This window comes from Colias philodice, chromosome 17, assembly GCF_061535455.1.
Source record: "Colias philodice isolate Cphi_HAF_F1 chromosome 17, ilColPhil1 Martin Lab GWU primary, whole genome shotgun sequence".
NCBI lineage: Eukaryota > Metazoa > Arthropoda > Insecta > Lepidoptera > Pieridae > Colias > Colias philodice.
In genome coordinates, this window is record NC_143102.1 from 7250193 (window position 1) to 7270707 (window position 20515).

The 20515-nt window shown below is 32.6% G+C and overlaps 2 protein-coding genes across 3 annotated transcripts in view; both read left to right on the forward strand.

The window, feature by feature from the left end:
• The window catches only part of LOC149481158 (uncharacterized), a 273145-nt gene that overhangs the window by 59558 nt on the left and 193072 nt on the right, over positions 1-20515 (forward strand). The window lies entirely within an intron of this gene.
• Positions 1917-20515, forward strand: part of LOC149481159 (MOXD1 homolog 1-like) — a 76062-nt gene continuing 57463 nt past the window's right edge. The window contains exon 1 of the mRNA XM_089705562.1: positions 1917-2118. The gene's annotated coding sequence lies outside the window, so the exon portion shown is untranslated. The remainder of the gene's footprint in view (positions 2119-20515) is intronic.

Below are 20515 nucleotides of genomic sequence, written 5' to 3' on the forward strand. Positions count from 1 at the left end.
GTACTTTTTATTGGTCTATGTTTAGTAGTTTGTAAAATAAAAAATACTTACCCACATCACAGATTAGATACTAGCCCACATAGCTATTAGCTACTAAGTACTAGGTATATTATTAGTAAGATATATTAAAAATACATACTACTTACCTACTCTATTATAATTTAATAATCTTATAAGTCCTTTCGTCACCCCAAAGAGTACTATAATAATACGGCGTCACCCCTTGTGATGAAATATCAAGTTATTTTAAGCCACTTGTAGGCACACGTGCTACCGGCTAGGTTTTTTATTGAAACACCTAGTGAACCGAACGTTCGGAAGCTGGCATGGTTCCCTGCTCAGGATATCCTGTTTGAAAATAAAAGAGCTACCCCACACCTTTGCAGTACCACATACTTACCAACGAACTGTTTTATACATCACAAGAACAGCCAGTACATTATAAATCTTATTACAATAGATATAAGATTGAAGTTTCAATACAATTTGAAAGTGTGTTGGTGTGCGTTAAGTTTCAAAATTTAATTCTGAAACCACTTACTTAATGATCTTAGGAAACCACAGATAATAATGTAATCGTGTTCATAAAATATAATAATGTTTGTTTGCGATGATAATATATAAATCGGTTTATTATTTAAATATTTCATCTACCTACTTAAGAAAATGCAAAGGAATTAGATATAATATTATAATCTGTGTCATATTATGTACCTATGCTCATATTTATTATGAAAAAAAATACACAATAAATTAAGACAAAGAAAAACAAACTAGGTGTAGGTAGGTAGGTATCTAAGTTAAGAACTTGTAAGTCTAATTCCTCATTATTACGGTTTTCTTATGTATTGACTATTGATAATACACGTTCGTCTTATTATAAGCACAGTATTACAATATTATTTTGTAATACTGTGTTATTAGTCTTTTTATAGAATATTAGGTATGTTTTGTCTGAATATTATTTTTTAATGATTAAACGACAATTTTGTTTTGTTAGTTAATGCCAAACAGTCTCGAAATCCATAGATAGAGTGATTTTCTCAGGGTCATTTCTCTATAACGAAAATCTGCGATTTTATCAGGTAAAACCACAGGTAAAACGCTAATTCATTTCAATAAAATACATAATATTGTTAACAGATTACCACGTGTGCTCTCTTTCTGACTCATTCACCGGCACGCCAATGTACACGGATAGTGACGAAAAAGTTCCGACTTCCACTTCCAATTGACCAATTCAAACGAAAAGGGAAAAATGTTCCGCCATTCGCGGCTCGCCGACCGCCGCCGCGCTGTTTTGTTCAGTCCAGCGTTCCCAACCGTACGATAATTATCGTACAAACACGATAATTTGGTGCCTACGTACGATGTACGATAGCATGTTATTATCGTACGCTGATATTACGATAATTTCTATCAGGCAAAATTCGAGAATTTATATTATTTCACCCATACAAATATGAAATTTTGACGTGTTTCATATCGAACTTTCATGGGAACAGTGAAATTTTGTCAGATTGAATTTTAAACTTGGCGCGTTTATTGAACATAAAGTGGAAATGGAATCGGTTCAGGTCTATAGTCTGTACCACGCGTAAAACCAAAGAGTATAATGATTAATGAATATTAAGCTTAGATATTAAGGCACGAACGTTTGGGTTTCAGTGTCCCGTTGATTTGACAGCGGTAGTTAAACAAAGATTAACTATAGAGAACTTGCATACTTATCAATATTACAATTTATATGATTTATTTATTTATAATTGACTTTATTCTAAAATGTACGATAATTTCGAACCAAAAACGCCTAATGTACGATAATTTTACGCCCCTGGTACGATAATCAGCTCACTTCAGGTTGCTAACACTGGTTCAGTCGCGCCCAATATATATAAAAGTACTCTGTGGTCGCGCCAGTCTAGCGCCGACCGTCGATTTGAACGTACCGCGCATGCGCTCTGCGCGTCAATAACGAACTGTCAATTCGAAGAACGTAAATAAATAAGTGAATCTCATTTACGTGAGCCCATACTGCTTAGTGCGTGATATAAGTTAATTACAATTAATAAGAACACTATTTCAATTACCGTGCCAATAAGTGCAACGAATTTGCAAGTGAGTATTTCTTTTGTCTTTTTTTCGCACGGTGCACAGCCGGCATCGCCTGTGATTTGTTTTGTGCAACGGGATCATCAAATAAGATGTAAAGATCAATATCTGTAACTGTAACAATTACCTTCCTTACAATTAAATTAAATATTTGAGGTTATATCTACTTAAAATTATTTTTGCATTGCTCATGACATCAATTATTCTAATTTGATGTTATCTATTTCTTTCATTTCTTATTTTGAAATAAGTATTCTATATTCAAATTTAGTGTAAGCACCTACCATGTATGAATTAATGTTATTAAGTAGTTATATTATTAAATATTAATGTTACCTAGTTATATTATAAACTAGCGGTCCGCCCCGGCTTCGCCCGTGGTACATATTTACGTTTTCTCTACATAAAAACCATCCTCGTACTTCAAGGAATATAATAAAAAAAGAATTATCGAAATCGGTTCAGCCGTTCTCGAGTTATGCGCTTACCAACACATTTTGCGATTCATTTTTATATATATAAGAAGAAGATTATAAATTATAATAGAGGTCTAATGTCGAGCCTACTTGGTTCCTTTTGAACTTTGCAGTGGAACAAAATGGGTACCTACTACCTACCTAGGTAGATATTATGAAAATGGGAATTTATCGAATAATTGCAGACAATTATTTATTCAGAAATAATAGACAAATCTGTGTATCAATTTAGAATTAGTGTTTGAAATTCATATTAAATGTTAATCATATTATATTCATATAGATATTTACCAATAAATGATAAATGAATTAAACTTCAAACCAAAACGCAATTACCCGGCCATTGATCCCAGACATGTGCCAAAGAAAGTCTAATCTTTAGTCTAGCTAGACTTCTAATTAATCTCTCATTGTAAGGAGGCAGATACCGGTGTTTTTGCGTACCTACCGCATTGATTTTAAGGAAACCTAATGACTGTTTTTATGTTTCTGTTACAGAAGCAAAATTAATAGATGTTTTCCTCATTTAGGTACCTATTTGAATCTTTCATCTTATTAGGTACGTACTGTAGGTAGGTACTCACCTACCATCCGGAACGCGAATTTCGCGATGATACTCGACAAAACCATTTTCTTTTTGCGATAAACATCTTATGGTAAATGAAATACCTATACCTAAGTACCTACCTACTTACCTACCTATAATTTTTTCAATGGTAAAAAATAAAAATATTTGCGTTCAACTTCAGCTTTTTTACATATCGAAGAAATCGTCGCTACTTCAGCAATAAACTACAAAATATTTTGTAGGTTATCGAAATTTCATAGGTATAAAATAAAGACGCACTTGAAAAATGAGAATCGAAACGAGACCCCACAAGGCACACACAGCACACTACCCTTACAACCCAGACATATAAATTGCGAACTTGGACCGTTTATCAGATGAATATCCCTATCTTCTTTCAGACACATAGACAATGGGTATAGATATAAATATACATGGGAATAATCGTTTTGTAACAGATTTAGAATGAAGATTTGAATGAAGCATTTTACGCGATGATTTTACGAGACTGCGCATACATACCTAGTAGGTATGTATTCTAAAATACCTATTAGGTGCCTATTAGTCCTGTAAACAAGTGAAGTCATCGCTGTACTTACATATACATATTAAACATGTACTAGACATTGTATTTTTATCATTTTTAGTAGGTACATATAGGTATTTACACATGAATCATATTTCAAATGGTTATCAAAATCTCAGGACCGCATCCTGATTCCTGGCCTCGTGATCGATTTTATTCTATTCTTTAAAAAATTCACTAACTGCAAGGTGTTCATTAAAATGTCTCAACTTTATTTTCATGTTGTTGGTAGGTATTAATTGTAAGTAATTACAAAATTTCTGTGTAAATATTTCGTCCTCGCTATTCAAGAACCTATCGTTAATTATAACTGTACATGAATATACCTATTTGTACAATTTTCTTATTAATAATATGAAAGCGTTTATCTGGAAATCTAATCACTGATTAGATTTCCAGATAAACGCTTTCATATTATTAATAAGAAAATTGTACAAATAGGTATATTCATGTACAGTTATAATTAACGATAGGTTCTTGAATAGCGAGGACGAAATATTTACACAGAAATTAGTAATCACCGTAGAGCCCTTGAAAATAAGAGGCATTCATTGATTGGCTATATCCGTTACAAAACATACCCCGTCAACGTCAACGCGGCACCTATGTCCTATGTCCAGTACCCATACATTTTCCTATGCTAGCGATGATACATTTCGCACGGGTCATTGTATCATTAATGGGTAAATTTAGCTAATTAGAATTCCAATTAGATATAAAGTCACTTTATAGCCGCTGACGTCGGCACTGGTTCAGGTAATTCGCATATCTCCACCTAAAATCTATGTTTCTTTCGCGAATAATAAAACAATAAGGATGTAAAGACGGTAACATATTTTATTGCGATACTGTGGGAATAAGACGTACCTATAACAATGAATAGCCAGACAGTTTAATAAAACATGTTTTATGAACTCCACAAGGTTTTGTTTTAATTAATTTGTGATGAATTAAAAGAAATGAACAGTTCACTTCCTTGTTGTGATATTGTTAATTTAACGAGCTGACTAACTCTTCACGAACTATGCACTTACTGGTATATATTCGAGTGAATTTTCGTGTTCACAGACAACCATTAAACTTCTGATAGATCAAAGTTGAGCATAACTTCGCCAACGCAAGCTGATTGCGAAAGGCAGCTCTTTCTCAAGGAGCGGCCACATACCTTTGCCCCACTAAGTCCTATACTCCTTCCCATATTTGTTGTAACATTCCTTTTTAATTAACACAATTAAAAGCTATGGGAAGTGGAGTTTAAATCTGTTTCGGGATCACGAATTGATGTAAATTGGTAAACAAACGACGTTGTTAAGCGGCTTCAAGCGGAATTCGCATTTCAACCGTGTAAGTGATCGTTATCACTGATTTTTTGAACGACCAGAATGGTTATTTAATATTTTAAAACATGGAAATTTCCACCCATTTGTTTAATCAGCTGTAGAAAAAATTTGACACATTATATTGGAAAAAAGACCCTACTTGATGGAACAGGTTTACATTTTTTATTTTAATAATCATTTCTGAAAATATTACGTATATTTATTAGGAAATATATCCTTAAAACTGTTATTCAGCCTAAAGCTGACCAAAAAGCGTCCCTTTTGCGAGATCAATTGCGGGATCTACTAGATAAGTGACGGACCCTTTAACCGCTAATTGTGAAAATGTTTAGAATACGCAAGTCGGCTTAAAGGGATTCATAATTAGAGGTTAACTTGAACAAAAGTATAGCCGAGTAAATATTCGTCGTGCCCGTCAGATAAGCTTAACATTGTCTTCCTGTGAACTAATGGTGACCATAAATGCTACACATTACGGTCACGAAATAATGCTTTAATATGTAGATGTACTTGTAATTCAAATGAGGTTTATCTGATCTAGCTATTGTTTGTAATCGATTAACTTTTTGACTTTGTGTTGAAAATTAAATTTGCTGGCGTGCATCATGCAAATATTTTATCCCGCTTCCAGTTTAAAACAAAGGTTACGTTTACTGATTTTAAACATCTCTATTATGACTTCATTTAACCCATTGACCACCGTAAGCCCCGATCGGGGCGCGACACAATAGATTTTATATTGTGTCTGTGATTCCGAGGACTGATGGATTAAAGAAGCCACAAGATACCTATTTAAATTCTTTAAACATGTTATTAATTCCGACATGATTTAAATTAATGTAATAGAAAAATTCCATTAAAAACAATGTCACCCTTATAACAATAGTATTTTCGCACGTAACAATTTTCACACATTCTATTTTTCGCGAAACGACTGGTGGTCACATTAGCGTGCCGTTGACTCCGCTCATTGCCTCGGCCTCGACCCCTGTCTATATTTTTAGTTTACTCTGCATACCTAACAAAACTAGTAATATATGACTCACTATACCTACTGCTTTCGAAATTTACGCACATACTTCCCGATGTTTATTGATATCAACATTTTTGAGGCGCGATTGATGTAATGACATTATCCTATTTGCGGTTTTATTTATTGGTTTTATTGGATTCGAGCTAAGATTCCGCGTTGAGTGGAATTCTGTTATCAACATGTTTAGTTCCGTAGCAGCTTTCAAGAATTTTATTTGACTTGGAACTTTACCATATTTCTCGGTATTCGATCCTGTTTAATGAAAATTCCCACTAGCTATAAGCGTAACGATGAAATGAAATGAAATCAAATTCTGAATAGATCGTTCGTCTATTCGTTTGTACCATTTAAGTACCTACCCAAGTAAATAATATCGTAAATAATAATTCTAATAGTCATATTTTACATGTCTCGTATTTGTTGACATTTTTACATGTGGTTGCACATAGTTGCTTAAAACAAACTTGAATAAAACAACGTGTGAATAATCCAGGATAAAAATAAGTTAGCACTTCATACAGCAATTATCGGAAACATTTATATCGTCTGGTATAAAGGCGGCTTGTGTATATATTATGTATTTGTATTCAAGTTACAGTCGTGTAGTCAAATTGCGATCCGACATTTACTGAGCAAATGGCCTATGCAAACATTTGACGACTAACAGGGGATTGAGGAAAAGTTTGTTCTTTCTTTATGTGAGATATTTTGATAGGATAATAATTAAATAAAAGACAAGCTAAAAGGGTCATCTTGTTAAAACTGTAATAATATGTAAGTACAAAATAACATAAATAAAAATGTCATGAAATTTACCTGTCAATATTTTAGAATTTATATCTTATTTTATGAGGTCTTATTAAAATCGGGAATTACTATGGATCTCTCCTAATTGTCACTTATAATTTTCCTAATGAACCATATCTATCCTACTATATTATAAAAACTTGAAAATCATAAGGACAATAAAAGGAATATTAATTTTACAAAACTTGTCACGAACAAAATACACCTGAATAGCGAAAATGTACAAACGACGATCAATTTACCCCCGCTTTGTTGGCCAATTAATATGACTCAGGCAATAAACAATCTCTGCGACATGACGTCATGGCGCTTTAGCGATACAAGATCCACCAGGCACCAACTGTCAATCATTGTTAATTAATTAATTTAGATATCTATGGTTAATTGTATTATTTTTATTGGGAAATTTTTTTATTAAATAATATGTCGTTAAAACAGATTTCTAGAGCTTTTTATGAAAACAGAAACCTTTTGAGTATGTATATTAGAAAAAGCCTTTTCAAGTTTTACTCGGAATTCTATCGTATGCATTAGGTGATTTATGAAATGGAAGACTTGAAAGAATAAACATTTTCTGTTTCATTTTCATAAAAGGGTCGATAGAAAATAATCTCCAGCCAATTTTATTAAAAGTAGATCTTTTCATTTCATTCACTTTTATATAAAAACAAAACTTACTTTATTTATAAAAATATCTAAAAGTATCTATAACCAAAGATGGAAATTAATTAGATGATCGATTAATTATGTGAAAACTACATAAATTGAAAATTAATTGAAAATAAATAATTATTTATTTTTAGCCACAATTCATTCATAAACCTACTCGTAATATATTTTAAATATATAGCTACCCACGTTAAATTAATAAATTCTTTCAGTCAGTATCTTTTAACAAAAACTTATAGATAGCATTTAGAATACTCCATTTCTTTAAAGAGGTTTCTATATTTAACAATCAATACGATCCTAGTATGGTTTCCAGTAAAATGTTTGCTGAAAAGCCTTTTCAAATGTGCTGCGTCGTTCAAACGTGAGTTTTCATTCACATATTATTTTCCAATGAAAATGCTCCTTACTGCTATAATAATAAGAGCGAAGTTTTGATTATAAGATAAACGTTAAAAAGGTTCAGACTATCGTGCATAGATCTACAGTCTACACGTTTTGTGGATTGTAACTTGATAGAAAGCAATCCTTGTTCGAATTTTATACTGAATTTTACATGGAAATAATTTTTTATTTGATGAAAATAAGTATAAGAAGACACTAGCGTTTGAAATTTATATTTGAGGCGAAGATATACAAAATTTGCTTTGATTTTAGTATCCAAAATATCATATTATAGATAAACATAATTGAAATGACAAATACAAAAAGAAACGTTTCTGTAATAGAATAATTTATTGATTTGGCATCCACACAAATAAATCATAGTTTCAATCTGTCCGTTGATAGCTCTTTAGGTTTGATATATTTCTATACGTGTTCAATAACTTGCTATTGCTTGAAATTACTGTGACTGATAGCTTTTCTATCTTAATGTTAATGTTCCATTTCTGATATTAATAACGGTTTGTCAATTTATATTGAAGACGTTAAGTTGATAGTGTTTATTATTAATAAATACTATACATATTTACTTACTCTATAGAATTTCAATTTACAAGCAATAAATTGAATGCATGTATGAATAGAGCAGGTTCTTTTTGTGTTCATATATTATATAATATTATATGCAGGTAAATATATGCTCCGACTTAAACAAAAAACAAAAAATAGATTAAATAAAAGATAGTCATGAATTTCCCCAGTTTTACTCAACAGTAACTGCTCTGTAACATCGCAATGAAAGATTCAATTTGTACCCACAATCATTACAAATTAAACCTTATTACACACACCACAGGTAACAAAATCGCCTCATGGTGGAAAGTTTGAAACCAACAGGACATTCCCAGACAGGAGCGCTTGAGTCGTGGGAGTGGTCGAGGTGCTAAATAACAAGGATCCGGCGCCTTGTGGGATGCCGGAATTGACTTTTTATGACAATCTTGTAAAGGAAGTTCCCAGTGGCTAAAAAAACGCAAATATAAATAAAGCGACGAATTCATATGAAAGTAAATTTAATAAAGGGAAGGGATCCTATCATCCTTTCCTATCATGACATACTTCTAACTATTTATGAAGACTTTTTTTCGATTGGTCCGATTAATACAGAAGATTGGAGTAGGTACCTACATAAAATAAAAATTTTATCACTTTCATATCAGATATACCTGCCCACCTAGAAAAAATTCTTTCAAAATTAAAATACCTATCAAGATAATCTTTGACAATCATGTAGGTATACCAAATATCCAAACTATTTCATCTAAGTACAAGAAATGAAACGGAATAGTAACATGTGTAGCTATGACTCCCATTCAGCTAATGAAGATATTGTACCGATTGTCGAGTCAGGTAAGCTCATGCTACGATAATTGAATTAGATAAGCAGTTCCAATTTCCCAACCACTAGATTCGTGTTGTGAAAGTCTATTATCAACATTCTACTAATAATAAACATCTACTTATACAGCACCGTGTATTTATATGACGGCAATCTAAATTACTCTGGACGTATTTCCGCATAGCTGTGGATGCTACGGAATTGCTACCGTTTTCTCGATTTATATTTAAACTAACATCCAGATAAGATAAAAGGCCGAGATCTCGAAGCTTTATTTCAATATCTGACAGAAATGAGATTAAAAGAACGGCACGCTGACGCGGCTTTGTATGGAGATTCAGGGGAAAAGTTATGCTGCACTAGTTATTTTTTGAAGGAACGAAGTATATGGGTTATTTCCGTTTATATTATATCCGTAGATTTGTATAAACTACATTCAACCTATAAGATGCTAACTGCTTAAAGTATACATTTTCAATAAACAAAACACTTTTCCATTAAAATTATCATATGTGCGAGCTTCCATCAAAATAAATACAGAGATAGTATTTTTAAGTATGTATTGAATCGTGTTTGAAATCTGTTAAAAAGCCCTCAATATCTAAATATTCGTATGGAAGTTTTTCACCAGAATAACAATTTAATTTGAGCCTTCCATAGTAACATTCACAAACCCAATTTTATGATCACTGTGATTGCTGCGTACCTAGTGTTAACATTAAGCACATCAATAAATCAACGAGCAATGAGACGATTACTCAGATGTAATCATATGTGAGTCATCTGCTATTTTATCACATCCCAGTTGAAGACATGTCGTGACCGGTCGATTCGTGTCATGAACTTGACTTCAAACATTTGTTACTCTTAAAGCATGGGCTTAATTACGTCCATCAGTCAAATAAACATTGAATCAACAAACGTTTTTACAGCTGTTATTCTTTTAACGTTAAGAACTTTTTGTTTGTAATAAGTAATAACTAATAATCATATTTAGTGTATTGTTTGTCTTCACTCAGTACCAATTTACAGATTCTTTCTTGCGCCGCGGCGGTAAGTCTTTCTGGAAACTCGAAGTTCTTTAAATATTTTCCACATAATTAACTGGTTTTACCTCTTTCCTCAATTTATCGTAAACCAATCTATCAACTAAATTGGAGAGTAAACTTTACTTGAGGAAATATCTATCAATCATCATCATAGACTTTCATTAATAAAATCAAATAGCAATCGTGCATGGCTGAAATAAAATTACAATATCATCAGTATTTTTTCTTTACAGTAATAAAATCAAGGTGTTAAAGGTATAAATAATAAAATACACCGTTAATATTAATGAAGTAACGTACAACTGTTATTTATTCACTGAATAATGAAGTTGCGTATTGATTAGTAACGCATGATAAAATTCATTATACTCCATGAAGTCTTTTATTAAAATAGAAGAAATAAGTTCCTATTATCTTTTAATATACAAACAATAAAACAGTATTGTTTTGATTAAAATCTCTTCAATCGCCGTCGGCTCTCATTTAAATAATAGAATTCTGGTGTCTATTCTAATTCCCAATATAGCATAATGTAATTTTGTTCAAAATTTTCTAAATAATTACAACAAATAATTCCCTAGTTATAATCCTAAATAAGTTTATAAAAGTTCACTAACGAAATATGTAAGTACCTACCTTGAAAACGTTAACGAAGTTTGACTTCAAAATACGCTAAATTAATCCTAATTTTTCGTGCCAATTTTAATCTTCCAGAGGAAATGGCTTATTAACGTTGTACAGTGAGTCGATTGTGATTCACCTTAACCAACAATTCGTAATGCGGATTCTTATTAAAATTTCCTATTCGAATCTCAACATAAAATCATTAATCTGACTCATTGATTCATAATCGCCAAAACTGCAGCTGAATTCTTGAGACATCAATTTTAAGAACTCACTGATGTTTTACGAAATGATACCAAAAAAGTTGATGTTTTCAATTACTCCTCTCGGTCCTAAAATATTTTGCGCAGCGATTAGCCAAATCAGTTTCTTCTTGGTAGAAATATTTCTTGGGAGCAAATTATTTTTAGCACAGGAAATTCAATTCACATCACAACAAACAAAAATCAGTAGAGAAATTACAGTTTCTTAATACAACCAAAACTAGTTAAAGCAACTATTTGTCTGCCGCCAAAACATAATCTAGACGAGTTAAGTGTTTCCGCCTTTATTACGCGAAGTGTATTAATTAGCGATATTAACTGGAATCGATAGATCTGAACTCTATCTTCATGCAATTAAGGTTGATTATATAGCAGATGATTTACCGTACAGCTTCTGTTTAAGCAAAAAGTATGGATTGCTCTGTATAATATAATGACCCCTTGTGGTACAGGATATCCTCCACATATGTTTTGAGGATACAAAAAGACTCTCATGTTTTATATCGTACGGCTACCGTTTACTTACTTTTTTACCCTTTTTACTCGAGGGGCTTCGCGTGCCGAAAATTACAGAAAAGGAAATATTATGAGAAATAACCCGTGCGTCTTCAATTTAAGTAATGGCTGTTTCGTTTTGAAAATCTTTAGAATTAAATGTTATGAACACGCGTGTGCTTATTTCTCTACCATTTCTACGTTACATATCGTGTTGTTAAATCTTCTCGAATTTTTATTAACCTTTCGTTTTTATATGTTGAAAAACATCACTGAACTGAATAGACTTTCGGAGAATTCATTATACCAACGATGTCTGATGAATCTAGACAATAATCATCTACAACGTTAACAAGAAACCTAACCAACACAACACCATACATCACTAATTGTAATTTTGTATCTAAACCTATCCTTTTTTAGCACGGGATCCTATCTCGGGTTCTCGTTCGACCGGTTCCGCCTCGGGAGGTAGCAGGTTAACCTCTTCAAATCACGGTTGATGATGAATGATTGCTCAGATTTCATATAATGATGGACTGACGGCTTCCAACCGGCAACCTCACTTCTTTTTTTACCGAGTTATGTGTAATGAAATGTATAATCGCGTTGAACAAATCTGTAACATCTAATTTAGATGTAATATTTCTTATTGATAGGTCTTTTCCTATCCCGTAGACTGGAGATATATAATCATACATGGGTTTAAATGTATAATTAACTTCGACACTGACAATAGGTATTCTTGTATTGTGAACGAAAAATACGAAATCATAGGATAATTTATACAGTATTTGAGTCTGCGAGTCTGCTTTTTCTTAATATTACTTATCTCGTATATCAAACGGTACTACAGTTTTATGTCAGTTATTTAGTTCAGCCTAGTTGTTAAGTCGTAAAAACAAAAGGCGACATATTTATTTTTGCATTAATAAGCACGTTCGCTCTATTTCATACTCCTGACCTTTCTTATGCCTTGAATTTCTTTAAATATTTTGGACCTGACTTTTATTTATGTGTTTTTGTATTTATACTTTTATCTTTATTTATCAGGATTACTGGGTATCGTGTTAAGCCTTGAAATTTCTACCATTCTTCGCAATTAAGTGCGGCTTTCTGGTAAATCCTGACTAAATCTTGGCTTGGAATTCCGTGGGATCGCCGCTGTGGATGCTTTTACATAGCTCGCTTGGAATTTGGCGTATTTCATTTCGTATCTATAATTCATTTATGATTGTATGCAGTTTATAAATTTGCTAGTGATAAAGTTAGGTAAGCGATGCGTGACGTAAAATAGTGAGACATTGTGATACTACATATTTTTGGTAAGGCGATCCTCACACTGCCCCGCATGACGCTGCATGTTGCATGTCGAAGCACCTACGCGCGTTCCTGCGTGAGTGCAGATCTGCATCATCGTGCGGGTTTTTTGCGCACTCACGCGCGTCGGTGCATTTGTAGATTCACGCACGGCGCGGCGGCTCTCATTAATCATTTATTCGCCGTTCTCTGTGGTGTGAGCATCACGATAGTTTTGATAAAAATTGTTAATAGTGTGGAACTCATTCAGGACGGTGCCATTATACTAACTGTTTGGTTTTTGTACGGTCCAATTAAAAGAAATCATGCCTATAGAAGATACATGGGTACATCCTTATTTACAAACAAGATCTTTAAATGGGTCATTTGTTAATAAATCGATCGATAATTCAATTCCCATTCAAAATCACGCGCGGCACTGCGGGATTCGGTGTGCCATACCTTGCGTCTCGCCCCGCACCTACGCGCGGGGATGCATGTTTCTCCGCGTGTATGCGCGTGACCCGCATGAACGCGCGTGGTTGCATTTTCAGTGTGTTGGACTGTGCGTGTTTTCTATACAAACGGAGATACTTACAAGTAACGTTAAACACGCAGTCACGCAACATGCAGCATGATGCGGGGCAGTGTGAGGATCGCCTAAAGCTCAAAATTTACCACTTTACAAATAAAATCAAAAAGCATTTATAAAAAAAATATATTTTACATATTTTCATTGTACAGACATCACTTTTCTAGAATTTTATTATATGTAAGTATTGATTTAAATTGTATTTATAACTTTTAAGTTTTAACTATGATTCTTTCGTTTATATCTAGCTCCAGAAACATCCATCGGAATATCACACTGACATTAACCTTCATTACCCGGTCAGTTCGCGAATTCACCGACTCAACTAAGCTCAAATCTGATTACGGATTCCTAACAGCTCCCAAACGTAAGCTTATGCAAATAAACTAAAGTACGAATACAGAATACTAGTCTAAAGCCGTGTATTCACTTGAGGGCGTCAAAAGCACTACTACGTACGTACTACAAGATAAATCCAGATAGAAAGCGACACACTGCATTAGGTATACATTCGTTCAGCAGTAAATTTACAAAACATGTAGAACTAAGTGAATACGCAGCTTTACACTCGCCCGCATACCTCGAAATGTCATCTAATTCGAAATAATCACTCGTGTTTTAACTAAAAGACAAATATATGGGCGAGGCATTAATTTATTAGTAATGGCGTCACGTGATGTCTGTATTAATGGCGAATTTAATGAAGCTAATCTCCGTGTATTCGACAAAAAGCTACATGTTTTTGTACTTGGGCTTTTGTTATTTTATGTGCTGTTTATGAATCGATTTTGGCTAGAAAATTACTTACTGCTACCGAGTAGTATATTATGTAGACATGGGTTGATTTTATCATATCGTGTTACTAAATTCGATTTACTAGCTTTAAGTATATAATTGCTTACTATGTAAAATACAGTCTCTGTTATGACATTAAACTTGTCTTTCCTATTTTGCTTATTAAATTTCATAATGTATAATTTACTATGAAGCGCTATGAACAGAGTAAGATCTGACTGATTTCATATCGTCATAATGTTAGGCCGAAAAAAAGAATATCTTATCTTAATATCTTAATACTATTATAAAGGCGAAAGTTTGTAAGGATGTATGGATGTATGGATGTATGGATGTATGGATGTATGGATGTTTGTTACTCTTTCACGTAAAAACTACTGAACCGATTACAATGAAATTTAGCACACATATAGAGGGTAACTTGGATTAACACATAGGATAGGTTTTATCCCGGAAATCCCACGGGAACGGGAACTATGCGGGTTTTCCTTTGAAAACGCGGGCGAAGCCGCGGGTGGAAATCTAGTTACATTATATTTTGGTATGCAGTCGTGGGCGAATGAATGGTTGCTTGGTCTTTGCTTTGTTCCTCTTGTAACTTCAATTTTTTGGTTATTTTTTGCCCTTAATTGTGGTAAATAATAATTCATTCAGATACAAGAAGTGTGCATGAATGGGCCTTGTGATTTGTAAAACATAACATTGGTGTGTAAAATATTGTTTACCTACTTTGTTTTATTTGTCGCGTTTACTGATTTACAACCAAGCCAACAAGCAAACCAAGCCAAAGACATTGTAAGTATGTTTTATATTTAAAGTAAAAATATTATATTTTAAGTCATAGGTATCTACTATAAGGATTAGTCAAAAAATAGTCAGATTAATTATAATTAATCTTCAAATGTTTGCGTTAATAATCACATAAGTAATATTAATATACAAAACAGACAATAATTTTCACGTTGCGAACAGCTACCAAATCTTCATAATTTCACTGTCAGTGAACATAGCGCTAAAATACAACACGAGTGCTCTCATCTCCCAAACAATAACCAAATACGATAGTTGTCGCATCCGATGTGGACTAAAGTGGCTAACCATAAAGAGAATATAAAAAAAGCGGCTCTGTTGAATGTTCAACTGGTTATGATGTAACGAAACAGTCAAAGTGAATGACACATCTATCTTTGCTAGGAACTCCTCTATAATGTTATGATTTTTTAATACATCGCTCGACTCCTCACGTGGGCAGATTATCGAATATTTATTAGTTACACCTATTTAATTTGAGTCATAAATGCTTCACGGAATGTTGCATAATTTGCCTTGTTAGCTAAATCATTGATAATAAATCTTAGGACATAGCATTTCTAGTTTCTACAATAGTGACAATTATAATGAATAGGAATAGCATTTAACAACGGACATTCGAAGCGGGAATAATTGGAATTTGGAAAAAGTGTTCGAAACACAAAATTCAAATTCAAACTGCTCATTGTACCGGTCTCCATTCACCCGTCCTCTTCAAAAACTCGCAACACTACTGACAGGTGTGTTCCCGTCGTGCCCCTTTTTTCAACGTCCGTTCCGTATCAAGATCCTTGTCTCGAAAGACCGTAAAACCCATTTTAGGGCACACCCGATTTTGTATCTTCCCTCCTTACATTAAGGTAAATATTACAAAAGCAACCCCTAAAATTCGGTTCGAGAGTAACAATGAATGGATCATTTCCCTTACAATATGTTACAACGGTTAAATATTTAACGGTTTAAGTGAAAATGACCTTATTAGAAGTGAATAAAGCACAGTTTCGTTGTGGCAATTGCAATGTTTTTAAAGTTTGGTTTTAATTTATTTTCGGATACACAAAATCGGACTGGAATTAACTCAAGCACTTTTTGCAATTTTTTAAACTTTAAACTTATACTTTAAATATTTTATATTTTTAATGAATAAACAATTGAAGGTGTAAAATATCAGGCGTACGTCGTGCGTATAAAAAAATTCTCCTTACTTTACTTACTATCAATCAGAGATAGATTTAGAGCAAATGTACGACTAAAGATAATATTCTTATATCTTAATTAAATTGTCTGAAGTACTTATTACGACGTTAACCTCATTCCGTGTGAAGAAATCAATCTCGATTCGATGCGTAGGTATCGATACATCTCATGATTTCTATCGATTCAATTACCATTGTTCGTCACGGCGATATCGATATGCATCACACGGTTTATTCGATTTATCTAATATTTCTCACGTTTTCAACACCGAATAGCCATAATTAAGTCTGCCGTGTAACCTTGAATTTTGTAGTTTTTTTGATTAATAGCTGTTAATAATTGTATCATGTAAGGCTAATTAAGAACGCCCCTGTGAAAGACTTTGTTAAATTAAATTACCCATTGTGATAATACTTACTGTGTTGAACTCCTTAATAATGAGAATCTTATGAAAGTGCATTATTTAGGTGTAAAGGTGCACCTACATTCGCGACAGTAGCATTATACGTCATGTAAAGTAAATAACGGCGCTTTTTTCTCTCTATTACAATTTACAACTATTTCTCTTATTCATATTTTAGCCTGTACATGTGTAAATATGCATGAATAAATAACACACACACACACTGAATAGTAATTTGAGTGACTTTTTATAATATTATACCGTAATAGACTTGTAATATAGGTACAAATGAAAGTTATGTGAACGCCTCCTAAGACATTTTAAAATTTCGCGATGAAAACTACTCTACAAATTTACCCAACTTAAACTTTCAACAGACTTCTTCAAGTTATATTAATTACATGCGATTAAACATTAAACTTTAATCTTGTTATTAAGTCTAGACTTGGAAAAAATTCTGAATTACTTTGTAATATTTTATTATGTTCTTTTTTTTGCTGTACGTATCTCCAAATGCCTTACCTGTAGAAAATAGTACATCAAAAGGGATCGCCAAGTTAGCAGTAAAGGGACTTGGCTCAATTAGACTCACTTGAACTTCACACGCAATCAAAAAGGTTAACTTTAATCAATGGACGGCTTTCATCGTGAACCTTTTTCATTAAATACTTAAAACGATTTTATTTCTCGAAAATCAATCAATTATATCGTTATGTTATAACAATTACCGATAATTGTAATATAAAATTGTTAATAAACATTTGAAGATATGTTGTATTAAATTTTATCTTGCCAAGGAAAGCAAACCATTTTCCGTTGTGTAATCTTATATATAAAATTCTCGTGTCACAATGTTAGTCTGCATACTCCTCCGAAACGGGTGGACCGATTCTCATGAAATTTTCTGTACATATCGGGTAAGTCTGAGAATCGGCCAACATCTATTTTTCATATGTACCACGGGCGAAGCCGGGGCGGACCGCTAGTATTTCTATAAATATAAAAGTTTATTAAATCGTAGTGAAATTAATCTATATCTGTCAGCAAAATGCAAATGATTTGAAATCTTTCTAGCAAATCCATTTTATTGAGGAAATAAAACTTTGTTTCCTCTATTTAAATGTGCATTACGTATTCTAAAGTTTTATTTGCTCAGCTAAATTATATATTAAACAATAGGAGAACATTCGAGAAAAGAACATTAAACCTATATTGCGTCGTATGTTAAAAAGTAACAGGAATACAGAGTAGCTCTGTTCAACAAATTGCAAGTTCTCGTATCGGGGTTTACCGTGAACTCTCAAAACAGTACTATTTCCAATGTGAGAAAGTGATAGCGCTACACGGATCATCTAGCGCCGTCACTTTCCTTCACTGGAATAAGTACTGCTATAAAACGTACCGATAACCTCCCTGATTGTGTTCGGTATACCGTATATTCACAGAAACTGCAATTCGGCTATTCCCTCGAGTATTGAGAACAGAACTGATTTCATTGACTTCCTTGGCTTGTCATAAATCTGAACATCTATCTTAGTTAGCGTTAGGTACTATCGGAAACTTAACTTGATGTACATATTATATTATTTGATTTGAGTAACTGATATTCGAGGTAGTGCATTTTACGAGTGCAAAAGGCAAAGTTATATTTAATAGTGTCATTGACTCATTGATAGTATTAAGGCAATACAGTATTTATTGATAACTAACTATTAATAACTATACTGAAATTTTATAAAGCTGAAGAGTTTGTTTGTTTGTTTGAACGAGCTATAATCTCAGGAAATACTGGTCCGATTTGAAAAATTATTTCGGTGTTAGGTAGCCCATTTATCGAGGAAGGCTATTGGATATATATCATCTCGCTATTCGCTAAGACCAACAGGAGTGGCTGCGGGTAAAACCGCAGTGTACAGCTGGTATACTATAATAAAATATAAGAATGCTTTTTGACTGAAAGCATACTTTATTTTATTGGTTAAAAATATATGCTTACAAAAGCTAGGGAAGCTTTTGTATCAGTTCTATCGCAATCAACTCCATAATTATTGTCACGTTCATAGAAGAATGTAACTTTTAGCAAATGTCAGTAAGCCAATTACCAGCCCCTTTATATTTCAAATGCCGGCTACTAAGTTCAACTATAGTATATAGTCTATACGATTCTCCTAGTGCTCTGTTCAGTCACGACGGCATTTTGCAATTCAACGATATCCAAACACAGTTATGGTGATACGAAATATCAATTTGCTAATGCAATAGCTGAATAATTATTATTAGAAGTAGGAATAATAGTAGTAAGTATTAGTAGGCTTAGATATAAGACTTATAAAATAAGAAATAGATTTCCTAATTGTACATTGAATAGATGTTTGTGAAGTGTGTGAATTTCTATGCGTTGAATTTATATTTAAATACATTTGCAAGATTAAAGTAGATAATAAAATAATTAATCGTCTAAAATTATAATGAATGAATAGTGATATAAAAACCAACTTAGAATTACCAGTTTTGTTACTCCATTATAACAAAAGAAATAATTAAGAAATATTGTTCAGATAGCAATTGTATTCCTTTAATTAACAATAACCATTGATCTTATCTATCTACAAATAATATAACTGTTGTTGTAAACAATATTTACTTTCAAACGTTATCGTTTTATCAATTGGTACCAAATACCAATCATCCGTATTGTTTGGGAAACAGCTACAATAGAAAACAGCTATAATTAGAGAATAAACAAAGAAAGTGTCAATAGATAAGGATGTCAACGAGAGAAATGTCACATTATGTGACTTGAGACATGGAACAGAAATGGTTTAATGTTATCTGAAAGAGAAGTATCTTACACACTTTTGTTTTAGGATTCTCTTTGATTACCACTCATAGCATAGGTACTGATTTTTTAAATAGATAGTAACTAAAAATCGTCTGCATCTACTATGGTTATTCTTGTTTTCAAATTGCAACTTTTCTATAGATTATCTGACATTGATAATGCTTATAAAAACAGATGATGTTCCGACAACTTAACGGAAAATTAAAAGAACAAGATGTTTGTAAAGATTTTCAAGTATCATCATGTTGAACGTCCTATAAAAATACACAAAATAAATAATCACATTTAAATGTATTCATAAGCCAATACAACTTGAATGTAATTTGTATAATAATATGATAAGTATCGATCAGTTTGAAGAGGTACACATCCTCTTCTTTTGTTTTACAAATGTAAATAATGTATAATGTATAGAAATAATAATCCTCCCACTGCGCCCATTATTTCAAGTTTCAACCGACTGTTTTTGGGTTTGTAACTTCAAAACTCAATTGGAACAACCGATTTTGATAATTCTTCTTTATTTGAAATTTGCTTTAGGTGGCTCCCATGCCCATTTAATTTAAGTTTTGACTATTTAAAAGTGGTTGAGATTTTTTTTTTAAATAATTATGTTAACTATACGAAAATAATATAAAATACACAATGATACAATTCGATACTAATTACGTTTCAATGTATTTCTTAAAACATAGACGTCTAAAGTAAGTATGTCTATGTTAGTAATATATGAGTCATTGTTTTTTAAACTAGATAAACCACTATTGCTATT